Genomic DNA, 15,656 nt, shown 5'->3' with positions numbered 1-15,656 from the left:
TAAGAGGACTGATTATTTCACACAGAAAAAGTTCAGAGCTCAGACAGTTCATGATCCTTTAACTTAACTGCTCAACAACACTGTGTAGGACGTGGGTCTCTCCATTTTCTTTCCTTTTTGCCATTTTAGGGTGGTAGCTTTTGTCCCCAGCCTCATAAAATGGCAAGGCCATGTTGCAGCTCTGGCCTTTAGATCTTCGCACAGCAACACCTAGAGCCTAGAGGAGAGCAGTCCTTCTGTGTGCCTACTCTTACAGCAAGGGTGACCTTTTCAGGGCCCTGTGGGAGACTTTCTGTGTACCCGGTTGGGCAGGACTGGGTCACAAGTACCTACTTAAACCAATCCTTCTGAGAAGAATAGGAATTCCTGACTGGGTGGTGGAATCAAGATTCATCGTCTTGGGATTGGGAAGAGCATGATCTGTATGAATACAGAACCCTGAGAAAGAATAAAGCCTAGGTTGTGTCAATAATGAAGTGGGAAGATGGTAACCTGCAACAGCCACTCTGTCCAATGAAGGAGCAACATGGTTTTGGTGAAGGGTGAAGAAGGCTGAACATTATGTGTGATGGTATATTGGAAAGGTTTAGCCTTGTTCATACCTTCAGCCAATTCACTCTGATAATCTCTGACAGCTTTGTCAGTTCTGTCGTGTCTCCCTGAGTCATGGACTTACTCCTTTGGCTTGAGTGCTTGAATCTGAGTTGTTCTATTTTTTTTCTTTTAATTAAAAAAAATTTTTTTGAGGAGGGGCTCTAGGGGTCACCTACTTGGGTTATATCTTGGTTACCTACCAACTGGGCAATTAGAATTTTTGTTCTTTTTTTTTAAGGGCTTTTTACAAATATGTTTTATTATGATGTTATAGTAGTCCCAATATTTTTTCCATTTGCTCCCATCTGCCCAGTACCCCCCTTCCCTCCAACAATCCCGCCCCCCTTAGTCATGTCCATGGGTCATGCATATAAGTTCTTTGGCTTCACCCTTTCCTATATTATTCTTAACTTCCCCCTGTCTATTTTTGTATCAACCGATTATGCTTCTTAATCCCTGTACCATATCCCCATTTCTTCCCCTTCCCCCTCCCAGCTGATAACCCTCCAAATGATCCCCATACCTATGATTCTGTTCCTATTCTGGTTTGCTTAGTTGGATTTTGTTTTTATTTTTTAGATTCACTTGTTGATAGGTGTGAGTTTGTTGTCATTTTAATGTTCACAGTTTTGATCTTCTTTTTCTTAAATAAGTCCCTTTAACATTTCATATAATAATGGCTTGGTGATAATGAATTCCCTTGGCTTTACCTTGTCTGGGAACCACTTTATTGCCCTTCCATTCTAAATGATAGCTTTGCTGGATAGAGTAATATTGGTTGTAAGTCTTTGCTTTTCATCACATTGAATACTTCTTGTCAGTCCCTTCTTGCCTGCAAAGTTTCTTTTGAGAAATCAGCTGACAGTCTTATAGGCACCCCTGTGTAAGTAACTCTCTGCTTTTCTCTTGTTGCTTTTAAGATTCTCCTTTTATCTTTCGCCTTTGGCATTTTAATGATGATGTGTCTTGGTGCGGTCCTCCTTGGGTCTAGCTTGTTTGGGACTCTCTGTGCTTCCTGGACTTCTATGTCTATTTCCTTTGTCAAATTAGAGAAGTTTTCCTTTATTATTTTTTCACATAAGCTTTCAATTTCTTGCTATTCTTCTTCTCCTCTGGCATTCCTATGATTTGGATGTTGGCATGTTTAAAGTTGTCGCAGAGGTTCCTAAGCCTCTCCTCATTTTTTCAATTCTTGTTTCCTCATTCTGTATTGGTTGACTGTCTTTTTTCTTTCTTATGTTCCAAATCATTGATTTGAACCCCAGTTTCCTTTCTTTCACCATTGGTTTTGTGTGGATTTTCCTTTGTTTCATTTAGCATAGCTTTCACTTCTTCCCTTATGCATTTGCCATACTTAAGCATATGTGTCAGGCCTGTGAGCATCTTTATCACCAGTGTTTTGAACTCTATGTCTGTTAGGTTGGCCATTTTCTTGTTTCTTAGTTCTCCCACTGGAACCTTGATCTGTTCCCTCTTTTGGGCCATACTTCTCTGTCTCCTCATCATTACAGGCTCTTGTATTTATTTGCTTCTGTGTCTTAGGTAGAGCTGTTGCACCTGTTACATTGTAAGAGGCAGAGTCTTAGGTATTTTTCAGTATGGGCAATCCATTTCACCACATTGTGGCACTGGATGTAGGGGAGGGGTCTGAGAGGAAACAATGCTGCTTGCTCAGCACTTTCCCCTTTTCCAGGCACTTCTCCCACTTCCATTTCAGACTTGTGCCTCTCTAGCTACTGTCCTGGCTGTTGTTCCCAGAGTGGGTGGGTTTGCAGATGTATTAGGACCATGGGGGGCCTTTAGACAAGTAGACTCTACTGAGAGACCAGCAGCTTCTTCCTTTGCCCCAACCCTCACTGGTTTGCACAGTCAGAAGCAGTGAGGCTTTATTTTCCCCAGCGCTGGAACTATGAGCTGTACGGTCTGGTCTGGTGCTGGGAGTGCTCTTCAGGTGTCCCTCCCTACTTTTAGGAATGTGTGACTGTGCTTTCCATTGGCCTACCACTGCCACAACTCCTGCTACCAGCAACACTGTGTCCTCTCTGCCTGGGCTCCACCCCTCCTACCTGTCTGGATGAGTATTTCTTCTTTATATCTTTGTTGGACTTCCATGCAGCTCAATTTTCTGGAACTTATGGTGGTCTCTAGTTTTGAGGTAGTTGTATTCCTTCTTAGTTGTGGAGGGAGATGGAGCGTATCTGTTTAGGTCTTGAAGTGCTTCTTGATGGGCTAGTGAGCATCCATTCTCATTCCTGAGTTGGAGGTGCTCTCTTGCCCTTACCTGAAACTCATTTTCATGGTTCTACAGCTTCAGGATTTCTTTTAGCACCTCATTATCAAGGAATCCTTCCCACCTTCTTAGCATTCTCCTCTAAGCTCCTGTCCTTTCAAACTTTCTCTACTAGATGAGCATTAGTCAGCTAATGTCCACTCCTCTCCTTCCACCTTCTTCTCTTCTTCATGATCAGCCCTCTCTTTCTAAGATGCCCAGTTTCTCTAAATATCTTCTTTGGCCTGTCAATAATTGCCTTTTACTCAACTGATACTTTCAACCCCATTCCAGAATAAGTTCCCTATTGACTTTGGGGAGCATGGGTAAGTTGGGGACTTCCTGTATCCCACCCTAGGGCTATAAAAGGCTTTGCGGTCCTGAAGAGTGTTAGATCCTCAGGTTTTGAATTGCTTGAGCCTGGAGTAGTTAGGTTAGAACTGGACACATCTCAAGTGCAGATTAGTTGCAAGTCTCTCCCCTCCTTGGACCTTGTTTTCTTCCTGAGTACATTGAAGAGCTGAGAGGGACAATCTGACCATTTGTTTCTCCAGTCTACATTTTGGTGTTTCTGCTGGGGTGCTGATGCCAACCCCACCCATCCCAGCCTCTGATTAGGCACATGTATTTCTAATAGTCATGTATTGTTACTAAAACAAATTGTCTTCTCACATTACTCCTTGGAAATTTTTGTTTTGTTTTGTAAACATCCATCGAGCTTTGTCATTCTTGTAAATCCTCTACCTAAATTAAGACAACTTAATGTGACCTCACTGTTCTTTATTTCCTAGGAAAAGCACAGAGTCACACATCATCACTATCTCAGGAATTAGATCAAAGGAATAAAAATAGAATTCTCCTCTTCACAGCACGTATTTTCTTACCAAGAAGGTGACTTAGTGTCTACATTTCAGACAGATTTTAATCAAGCAGCTCCTTAAGATGTCCATTCATCAAGCTGTCCTCACAATTCTGAGCATCTCAGTACATAATGAAATATTCTTCTATGAACAGGGAGAGCAGGAATGAGAATTTCACAGCATGGTGTGTGTGCTTCTTGGAGATAAATGTGAAAGGATAAGGGAACAGATATTGTGAATCCACATCATTTCACTAACTGAATCTGAAATCACCACGTTCTTCCTGGGCTGGCCAATTCTTGTTTTGGTTGTTAAGGTTCATGAGACCTCTGAGCTCCTTGAAAGAAAGGTGCAGCTTAAATGTAAATGGTACCAATCCAGGAATTTGTTTATTTTTAAAAAGCCCCCTAACTTGTGCCTCATTCACCTAATTGAACACGCCAGTCTATAGGAGACCTCAAATTGGAGTTACCTAGAACTAGGCCTTTGCCTTGACAATTTTACATTAAATGTCTTATCTTTGGATCTGTATTGACCTTGCTGAAAGATCAGAAAATGTTCTATTTTTCCCTGACTGGTGTGGCTCAGTGGATGCAGCACCAGCCTGTGAACCAAAGACTCACCAGTTCGGTTCCCAGTCAGGGCACACGCCTGGGTTGTGGGCCAGGTCCCCACTTCCGGGCGTGCTAGAGGCAACCGATAGATGTATCTCTCGCACATCTGTTTCTCTCCCTGTCTTTCTACCTCCCATCCTCTCTCTCTAAAAATGAATCAATAAAATCTTTTTTTAAGAAAGAAAATGTTCCATTTTATTGCAATTATTTCTTAACTATTAGTACCGTTTTTATAAATGGATATAATTAACTCATAGAATGGCAGCTTTCTTGGAACTTTTTTTTTTTTTTCTTCTCCTTTCTGGTATTTTGCTAGTCTCTGACTGTGACTAGTAAGCATCTGTCTATAATTGATGAAATGACCATCCTTTGGGTCCCAGTGAGCTCAGCAACAGAGACTGTCATGCTTAGGAAGCAAGTATCGCTGATATAAGGTAAAAAGTAACAAGTTCTGGGGAGGGAAAAGCTCAAAGGCAAATCCCTTTAAAGAGTCCCTTTCCCTCAAATCTGGGACTTTCGCGAGAAGTATTGAAGGAAAATGACTCCTAGACTAACTTATACCTGTGATTAAAACACTCCATATACTGAAAGTAGGGAGATTTCTTCAGGATTAGCCTGAATATAATGTTCCAGAGGCTCCCCTGAAGTGTCCTCAAGCCTCCCTGCTCCCTCTGTGCCACCATAAAAGGGGAGAATTGGACCCATCATGTCACCTTACCCTTGTCCCTCTGCAGAAGTCCTCGCATCCAGAGGTTTCCAACTGTTTTTCCAAATGTAAATTAACCAGCCTCATCATCACGTCTCTCCACAAGATGGTTCATTTAAGTAACAGAAATTTACCTCAATGGCCTACTCAGGGTCATCTGAGATGTCCTTTGTGTGATCTGCAAATGGATGTTCAAAGTGCCAAGTTAAGCTGCAGCCTCACAGCAGATCCAAACCCCTTGCATCCTTAGCAAGTACCAGTGGAGGGAGGAATGGATCATCTTCTTGAATCTTTATAGCCAGGCTCCTTCCAGTTGGCCTTTCCTCAGGCTCACCGAGCACGGACATACCTGGAACCCAGATTTCAGCTCTCTTCTCTCCTCTCGTATTTGTTCCAAAAGCTGAGTGAAGACAGAGCATGAATTTTTAAAAGACTTTTTTAATGAATCACTTTGATTAATTAAGTAGTTGGCCATATAGTCTTTGTTACCCAACTCTTCTATTTTTTAAACACTTATCTTGTGGTTACTCACCGTGTTAGACACAGGGAAGACTACAGTCATGCTCCTGCCTTCATGGGGAGGTCAGACAGTGAACAAGAACCAGGTGGCTGTGGTCAGTGCTGTGAAGATGACAAACGTGGTGGGCTGGGAGAGGCGGGTAGCAATGGGTGAATCAAGGAAGTTTTTCTCTAAGCAGGTGATATTTGAACTATGACCTAGAGCATGAGACTAAGAAAGACTCTTTATTTTATTTGTTTTATTATATTTTGCAACTTACAGATTTTTATTTCAAATAAAGTAAATATCAATCTTTAATATCCCTCAGGACCAAAAAGCTCATTGGGTGGGAAGGGATCTTTTTTTAAATTCCAGAGCAAAAGGGTATTGAGAGCAAAAAGAAAACCACTGTAGTTCATCGCCAGCCACGCCTGGTCCACACCCTGCTCTGGACCTCATAGGCGCCACTGTGATGCAACTGCAAGCCCATCCTGTATATATGGTCCTGGTGGGGCTGAGAGTTCGTCCATTAGAGCCCAGGAAGCTATTGAGGTGACCTGTGGTGCTAGGATTTGTGAGCTTTGCTTTTGCTGTTACTTTGAGACTTTTTGTTTTTGTTTTGCCTTATTTTGCATTTTGTTTCTTATTTTCCTTTTGTTTAATTATTTTTCATTTTTTAATTTTTTTCATTTATAATTATTTTCTTCATTTCTTTTCATTTTTTTTCTTTCTTGTTTTATTTTCTTTGTTTTTGTTTTTGTTTTTTTTTTTTGTTCTTCTCTTGACGCCTCCATGGCTGATGACCTTGCAGCCTCCGTTGTCCGTAAGGAGCGCACTATTGGTGATTACACGCTTCTGCGCACGATTGGCAGCGGGGCCTCTGCCAAGGTGTGGTTGGCCCTGCACGTGCCGACGGGTACAGAGGTGGCTGTCAAAGCTATCACTCAGTGTGAGGTACCTATAAAGTTTGAAGAAGCCCGTTGTCATAAACGCTTAAATCACCCAAACATCACGCGGTTGTTTGAGGTAATTTCCACTGAGCATAAGTGTTACCTGTGCATGGAGCATGTAAGCGGGGGGACCTTACTCGAATACCTAGACAACTGTGGCCCTGTGACGGAGGAGGCAGCCAGACCCATGTTCCGGCAGCTAGTGTCAGCGATGCAGTACTGCCACCAGAAGAAGATCGTCCACCGGGACCTGAAGCCAGAGAACATCCTGGTAGATGGTGAGCGGAACCTCAAAATTGCGGATTTTGGCTTTAGTAGGCAATATGGCCACTACAGACTGACCACCATGTGTGGCACCCTACCCTATATGGCCCCTGAGGTCATCCGGGGTCCAACCTATGAGGGCCCGAAGGTTGATGTCTGGAGCCTGGGGGTGGTTCTGTATAGGATGCTGGTGGGGCATTTGCCATTCGAGGGGAGAGAGTTGGGGCCAAAAGAGATGAAGATCCTGAGAGGGAAGTTCGCTGTACCAGACTTTCTGTGCGAAGAAGGTCAAGATCTTTTAAAGAAATTATTGACTGTCGACCCCAGGGAAAGGCCAACGCTGGAAGACGTACTACAACACCCATGGGTCACCCAGGGGGAGGAGCTGAGGCCGTACAGAGAGCCGCCCTGGGGAGACCTTGACCCCCAGGTGGAAGACATAATGAGAGACATGGGGTTTACGAGGCAGGAGATTCAGGTGTCATTGTCACGGAAGAAATACGATAGGGTGATGGGAACGTACCTGATTCTCAAGACAACGGCCACCAAGATGAGGGGCCGCACTATAAAAGTAAAGCCCTGCCCCAGCCCTGTCTCCAACATCGAGGAGAGCACAGAAGAGCCTGCCCTTCCCTCGAGCGGCCTGGGGTTGAGGACTTCCATTCCCCCACCGGAAGGCAGCCTGCCATCCAGGACCAGCGCTTCCCTACCTGGCCCTGAGGCCAGGACGGCCACCCCCAGCCCCGCCACCCCCAGCCCCGCCCTCCAGTGTGACTCTAGTGGCTCCTCTACCACCCCCAGCCTCAGTAGCACCAGCAGCTCTGCAGGAGCCCCAGAAGGACCCACCGAGGACAACTGCATCCAGGCTGTACGGGAAATGGCTCGCAGAACCTTCAGGTTCTTTTTAAAATGGATGTGCTGTGGGCCGTCCACTCACAAAAGGAAAAGAGTCATGCCAACATGATTTTTAAAGTTGTGGACGGCCTACAGCACCAGAGGTGGACACAGACAGCTGCGGGTGTCACGGTGACAGAAGTACACCCGTGTGTGCCGGTGACAGGACCCGGTCCGGTGGACGATGGACGTTTGAGCTGCCGCAGTGTTCTCTGCATGAGATTCACACCGGAGTGGATCCAGCATCTCCGTGGACTGTTTTTCCCTGGGGTCCTTCTCCCCTCCCCTGCTCTCCCTTGCTCCCATGTTTGTGGGGGTTCTTAATAAAGTACTTGGTTTTTCCAAAATTTTCAATAAACTCGATGATTTTATCCACAAGAATGTTTGGACACTTTGTTTCTCATCCTCTCTGCACAGAATTGGGGCTGAGCATGCAGCAGTTTGAGAAGCGTGGACTGATGGGGTACATACTTGGGCTTTACTACGGGGACTCCCAACAGTTATGAATGCGGATTTACAGGGATAAGGCCAGCAGCCTGCATGCCGGGCAGGTTCCAGACACCAGGGTGCAGCAGGAGGTGAAGCAGGCAGAGGTGTCTGCTGTCAGGCAGCTGAGAGCCTGGGTGCTCTGTGACATCAGCAGGAACCACCGCTCCTGACCTGTTGGCTTTGCTTGCTTCCCCTGGACTTTCCCTTTATACAGCCAGATGTGTAAAGCGCTGGAGGAAGAGTGCTCCAGGCTGAGAAACAGCCACGCTCAGGAAGGCCAAAGCTCAGTGAGCTGCAGTGAGAGCAGCAGGAGCCGTGGCGGCAGATGAAGGGCCACGGGAAGGGGTGTGGGTTTTCCTCTGAGAACAGTGATCAAACCCTTGAAGGGTATTAAGCAAGGAAGTAATACGATCCAATTTATGTTTTGAAGCTACTAAATTGTGGCAGATATTCTTCCTCTGTAGACATTGTTATCTATTTCTACATATATAATATTATTTCTATATATAATATGATTCATGAGTCAGGGCAGGTTTTCTTATAACCACTGAAGAAATATGAGTCGGAAACTGTATGTGTCTTTCCTACTTTAATCCTTACCACCCCAGTTCCCTGAACATGTAGGAACACAAATTAATTGAGTGTTTCAAAAGGGAAAGCCCTACCTGCCTCTGCAGAGCTGATTCACTGTTCTTCCATCACTGATCAGCTGATCTTCTTGCCCTGCCACTGAGGAACCTGCCTTGGTCCTTTGGTTCATCTGTCCCCCTTCCCTGAGATCTCAGCAGCATATGGCATAGAGCTACGTGCGACTCTCATTGCTTTGTATTGTCATTATGTGGTTCCCTTGCCCTCCTTGCCCTGATCTTCCTGTTCCCGAGTTCTTGGGGGCTGCACACTATGTTGCTCACCTTTGTGTTTCCAGTGTGCCAGTATTTGTGTTCCCAGTGTATTTTCAGAGTGCCAGGTCCAGAGTAGGTGCTGGGAAATGACAGATAGGTGAATTGTCAACCGTGTGATCCTACGGGGGATTGTCCCCAGTCAGGACATTGGAGTGTGAAAGGAACTGTGATGAATGATTATGCTGCGTCAACTGTGTCAAGGTGGACTGGGCTTGACTGGGATGTATGCACCTCAGTGTACCTTGTGAAGCATTACAAACAAAATGGTGGCGTTTCTAATTCTGGGGATCTTTTAGAAGGCTCTGGTACTTACTCCATTTGCTCAAGCTGCTTTAGCGCAATGGTCCTCACAGCATGGGTGATGTCATAACACACACCATGTTTCTAAGTAGCAAGAGCATCAAGGTTAAGTCATATAGACTCACTCTTTTACAGTGTAATTTCATTTTCAATTCTACTTTACTATTTTTAATTATTACAAAAAGAGGTTCTCATTTTGGTGTTAGATTACCTTTAAGCCACTCAAGTTCACACTAATCTTCAATTTTAAATGAAAAGTAAACAAAGCTCAGGATCAGGACCTTTGAATAAGAAATGGTACTTGCCAAGGAGCCCTGGTTTCTTTTATGGATAATGGTATTAGAAATCAAGATGTGGGTGCCTGGTATGCTCATTGCTACTATGTGACATTGCTGCTAGTCTCATCTGACAGAGGAAAAACATGTATGTGTGTACACTAACCTGTGTGTATATATGTATCTATCAAGAGTAACAGTATATGTATAAATACCATAAAAATAGTGTAACCATCTCTTTCTATGTTAACCTAAATATGAATTCATACTAGTGTCTCTAGTCTGTTAAGACATGGATTGTTCTAGATTTGCCCTTGCTTATTTTCAACAGTGAGAAGAAACCTGTTCCAACTGTCTGCCATTCATTTCCTTAATTGCTCAATTCTGTGTGCATGTACAGCAAATTCAGAATTGTTAACCTGTATCCTGTGGAACACAACTTTACCAACCACAGAGCAGTGCTCATGCACCGTTTCTTCTGCTTTCAGTCTTACAGACTTTGTTCATTTTCACAGTTACTTAGTTAAGCACATTTTCCTCCATCCTCTTCAGTGAGGTTTTTCTCCATATGTTTGTAATGTGATTGGATTATTTTTGTTCTTTAAAAAAAAAATCCTTCTGTTTAGTCATGTTTTATTCTGGATCCTTTTTTTTAGACCTATATTCCAGTTCATTAACTCTCTCTTTAACTGGGTTTACTGTACTATTAAAAACCTTTTGGTTTTTCATTTTGATTATTATATTTTTCAGTTGCATATTTTTCACTTAGTTCTTTTTAATAGTTTCCAGCTCCCTGTGCAACTTTTCAATTATGCCTCCTATCTCTTTAAACATATTGAACATCCTGTGTCTCGTGACTTTATTATCTGCTTCCCATGTGAGCTTGTTTACATTGTACAGTGATACCTCGGCTAATGAAGATAATTTGTTCCCGAATCACATTCATTAGCCGAAATCATTTGGGCCCTTATCACCCACTGCCCAAATTTGCCTGCTTCAGGATCTTGGACAGCCTCAGGGGTGTAGACTGGCATCTTGTACTGGCACAATTACAGGGGCTGCGCCTGGCTGCCAGGCAGATCCTGGGTCCGGCGCAGGTGGGGGAAAGGCAAGAGAGGGAAAAGGGACTCAGTCAGATGGAATCTGTGAATGAAAAAACCTGTAGGCGAAAACCAGTGAAATATACAGGGGATTCTTCATGGCTGTTGGTTTCTTCAGTGGCAAAAGCAGCTGGGGCCATCTGCAGAGCAGGTCACTGTGTGGCTGATATTGGTAGCTCTCCCTTTCTTCCTTGTTCCTATCTCCCTCTTTGTATTTTTGCTTTGCTGGTCTCTAGGGGATGGTGGTGGTGGTGAAACCCAAGTGGGTCCTTCCCCTGAAAGGCAGGGGAGGCTAGCAATTCACTTCATTTTCTCTTTCCCAGTGGGGGGGACTCTTTCTAGATGGGGGATAGTTCTTCCTTGGCCTTGGGCAATGCCAGCCTAGGGGATGGGATAGTGCAGGACGGGGCCATTTTGGTTCCATTGTATTATGGAAATACCTTCAACAGACTCCTGAGCTCTCCCAGAGCTGTTTTGTTCATGGAAAGCTGTCTCATTATTGCTCTTTGTGTGGGGGCAGAGGCTGGGGTCTCCTGCACTGCCATCTTGGTCACATCACCTTGGAATCTAATGGGACTATGTTCCCTTTCTATTGCCCATGTCATGTTTTAGGCCACATCCCTAGACCCTGACTTACCAGGCAGTACTAATATGCAGCTTCCACGTGAGCATCAGCCATTGGGGACCTATCTTGATGCTGTCAAAGTTTAGGGTGACGCTGCTTTTGCTTCACAGAATAAAAGATCTCTGGGGTGCAAAAGCATAAACCAAGATCAGAAGTAATACCAACAGCTAAAGCCTGCCCAGTGCTGGAGTGGAGGCTCAGGTTGGCAGTTGATGATGAAAACTAACCTACACTTAGTTAATAAGCATATAAATAGGTCTGCATTTGGGGAGGGTGAAAAAATTGTTCTTTTCAACGTTAAGTATTAGTTATAAGGTTTCATAGATGCCCTTTAGCAAATTGGGGATGTTCCCTTATTTTCCTAGTGTGCTGTCAGTGTTATTTTTCGTTTTTAATGAACATCTATTACATTCATCAAGTACCGTTTTCTAGATCTAATGAAACAGTCATATGGATTCCCTTTGCTAATTATTTTAGTTTTTTTTTTTTCATTTATATTCATAAAAAAATCCCCCCCCCCCCCCGTAATGTTCTTAGTTATGGTGTCAGGGTTATGTTGATGTCAATTAACTAGTAGGAAAGGGTGTCTTTCTCCTCTATTTTCAGGAACAATTTATATAGTAGTACTATTTCTTCTTTAAGTATTTGATAGAATTCATTAGAGAAAGTTTCTAAGCTGAGATTTTCTAGATTGGAATGTTTTAAATAACACATTTCATTTCTTTAATAGATACAGGACTGCTCAGTTTTCATTCCTTTTTGGGTTATTTTCAGTAAATTGCACTTTCCAAGGAATTTGTTCATATCATCAAAGATGTTAAATCTATTGAGATAGTCTTTCATAATGTTCTCTTATCTTTTTAATGTGTCCAAGAATCTATAGTGATGCCTTGATATCATTCCTGATATTTGTTATTTGTGCTTCTTCTCTTTTTACTTGATTCATTTTCATAAAGATTTATCAATTTTGTTAATCTTTTAAAAGTTCCAACTTTGGGTTACTGTATTCTCTGTGGTGTGTTTTCCATTTCATGATTTTCATTTCTTTCTTTTTAATTTCTTTTATTCTATGTACTCTGGGATCATTTTTCCCAATATTTTAAAATTAAACATTAGGTCATTAAAATATCTTCTTTTCAAATACTAATATTTTAAGTTATACATTTCTTTCTAAGTACTAGCTGCTTTCTACATATTTTGATTTGTTGTATTTTTATTATCATTTAATTTGAAACATTTTCTAATATCTTGTGATTTATTTTTTTACCTACGCTATAACATCTGGTATAATTTTCCTTCAGCCTGAAGAAATACCTTTAGAAATACTTTTCTTATGTAACATGTTTATGCTGGTGACGTATTCTCCTGGATATCGAATTCTAGTTGACAGTTTTTTTCTCTTAGTACTATTCTCTTTCATTTTTAACATTTCTGATGAGAAAGTCGGTCATCATTTTTATCATTCTCCTCCATATGTGACATGCCTTTTTTTTTTTGGTTGCTTTTAAGATTTTCTCTTCTTTGTTTTTCAGCAGTTTGACTATAATGCTCCTAGACATAGTTTTCTTGTACTATTTCCTGCTTGGAGTTCTGGAGAATTCACAGCATATTTATTATTTTTCAAATACATTTCCCACCCTATTCTCTATTCTTTCCTTTTGGAACTCCAATTATTCCTACAATAGAGTACTTGCAACTGTCCCACAAGTCATTGAGACTCTGCTTGTGCTTTTGAACTTTTTAAATTTAAGTAATTTTTAAAATATACAAATAGTTTTCCTGGCTGGTTTAGCTCAGTGGATTGAGCGTCGGCCTGCGAGCTAAGTGTCGCTGGTTCGATCTTCCAGTCAGGGTACATCAGAGAAGGAAAACTCTGACTCCAAAAAACCTCCGCTGCCTTGCGGCATACCTCTTCAGGGGAAAGGCTAAGGGAGTAAACCCCGACAGAAAATCCGGAGCCGGAGTCCCTAAGGCGGTTTGACGTTGTAGTCAACACCGGCAACTCCTGCGGCGCACCTGAAGCCAAGCTGTATTGACTCCGTCTTTCCCTTGGACCCATCAGCTGCGAAGAGAGGGGGGGTCTGCTGCATGGGCAACAGCAGACCCTCCATATTACCCTGCCCAGGCTCTGTAGCTTCAGCGTCATCACAAGATGTCGATTCAACACGGGAGGAGACAGATACCATGTCACTCCCGAGTCGGACTGCACAGCCATTCTCGGCGGTGCAGATAGACTCTTAAGAAGCTACACCATCGTCTCTCGAGACGGACGGCTGCCGACGACGACGACAAATAGTTTTAGATTTATATAAAAATTGCAAATAGAGTTAGAGTTCATATATTCCCTTTACCTAGTTTCTTATGCTGTTAACACCTTACGTTACTAATGTACATTTGTCACCACCAAAGAACCAGCATTGGAATATCATTATAAATCTATACTTGATACAGACTTCATGAGATTTTTTCCTATTGTCCTTTAAAAATTTTTTTTAAAAAAAATACGCTTTATTGATTATGCTGTTACAGTTGTCCCAATTTCTTTTTCCTTTGTTCCCCTCAACCCAGTGACCACCCTCCCTCCAGTTGTCCCCCTCGCCTTAGTCCATGCCCATTGGTTGTGCACATAGTTCTCAACATCTTCCTGTCTACTCCACTCCCTCCTACTATGCTTCTTAATTCCTGTACCATCTCCTTCCCTTTCCTCCTTCCCCCTCCCCACTGACCTCCCCACAATATGTTCCCCATACCTATAGTTCTTTTTTCACTCTCGTTGCCTACTTAGTTTGCCTTTGTTTCAATTCCCTAGCTTCTGTTGTTGGTTGTTGTGATACAGTTTTCATTTTAATGTTCATAGTTTTGATCCTCTTTCTCCTAAACAAATCCCTTTAACATTTCATATAACAGTGGTTTGGATCGGATGAACTCCTTCAGTTTTACTTTGTCCTGGAAGCACTTTCTCTGTCCTTCTATTCTGAATGACAGCTTCGCTGGATAGAATAATTGTGGTTGTAGGTTTTTGCTTTTCATTACTTTGAATATTTCTTGCCAGTTCCTTCTTGCCTGCAGTTTCTTTTGAGAAATCAGCTGACAGTCTTATAGGGACCCCTTTGTACACAATTCTCTCCTCTCTTGCTGCTTTTAAGATTCTCTTTATTCTTAATTTTTGACATTTTGATTATAATGTGTCTTGGTGTGGTTCTTTCTCCCTGGGTCCAGTTGTTTTGGAACTCTCTGTGCTTCCTGGACCTGTAAGTCTATTTCCTTACCCAAGTTAGGGAAGTTCTGCTTTATTTTTTCACATAATTTTTCAATTTCTAGTTCTTTTTCTTCACCTTCTGGCAACCCTATGATTCGGATGTTGGCCCGCTTATAGCTGCCCCGTAGGTTTCTGAACCTCTCCTCATTTTCCTCACTTTTTGTTTCCTCTTTCTGCACTGGTTGACTGTTTGTTCCTTCTCTGTGTTCCGATTTGTTGATTTGATCCCTGGTTTTCCTTCCCTCACCGCTTGTTTTGTATGTGTTTTTATTCATTTCAGCAGGACTAGTCTTCATTCCTTCCCCATCTTGTTTAAGATCTGCTGTTAGGTCTGTAAGCATTTGTATAACCAAAGCTCTGAACTGTGCTTCATAAAGATTTCCTATCTGCTGCTTTGTTAGATTAGATATTTGCTGTCTGGTCAGCTGCGTCACCGGGATCTCTATCATGATCTGTGCCATCCTGACAATTTTGTGTCTACCTTTGTTTCCTGGGTGGGTTGCTCTTCTGTGCTTTAGGGGGCGGAGCCCCATGCACTCATCACTACCGGGTGACTCTTCTCACCATGCTGTGGCATTTAGTCTGGGGGCAGGGGTCCAAGATAGATTCTTGCCGTTTACTCTCCACTGAGAGACCGGGAGCTTCTTCCTCCATCCCCACCTCTCTGGCCTTCATAGTCCGAGGCAATGGGGGTCTGCCTTCTCTGGCATTGGAATCGCAAGCTGATGGGTCTGGTCTGCAGTCAGGGGTGCTCCCCAGGTGCTTCTCGCCTCCCCTTAAATACGGGTGTCTGTGCTTACTGCCGTCCTACTGCCGTCCTGCTTCCATCACTGCAGCTGCTGCAGATAGCACAGCTTGACCTCTTTGTCCTGGCTTCACCCCTCCTGCTCCCCCAGATGAGCACCACTTATTTATAACTTCATACTTTAGACTTCCATGTAGCTTTATTTTCTGGAACTTCTGTTTATTTCTGGCTTTGCAGTAGTTGTAGTTCTTCTTAGTTGTGGAGGGAGATGGAACATGTTACTCTAGGCTTCCATCTTGGCTGGAAGTCCC

The 15,656-nt window shown here is 43.0% G+C and overlaps 1 protein-coding gene across 2 annotated transcripts in view; it reads left to right on the top strand.

Moving 5' to 3' along the window:
• The window catches only part of FRMD3 (FERM domain containing 3), a 285,052-nt gene that overhangs the window by 202,559 nt on the left and 66,837 nt on the right, over positions 1-15,656 (top strand). The gene's annotated exons all lie outside the window — the stretch shown is intronic.

The sequence above is a fragment of the Furipterus horrens genome, unplaced genomic scaffold (genome assembly GCF_987537825.1).
Source record: "Furipterus horrens unplaced genomic scaffold, mFurHor1.1.pri manual_scaffold_4, whole genome shotgun sequence".
Classification (NCBI taxonomy): domain Eukaryota; kingdom Metazoa; phylum Chordata; class Mammalia; order Chiroptera; family Furipteridae; genus Furipterus; species Furipterus horrens.
Note: the sequence above shows the minus strand (reverse complement) of the source record. Positions and strands in the feature narration are given on the sequence as shown.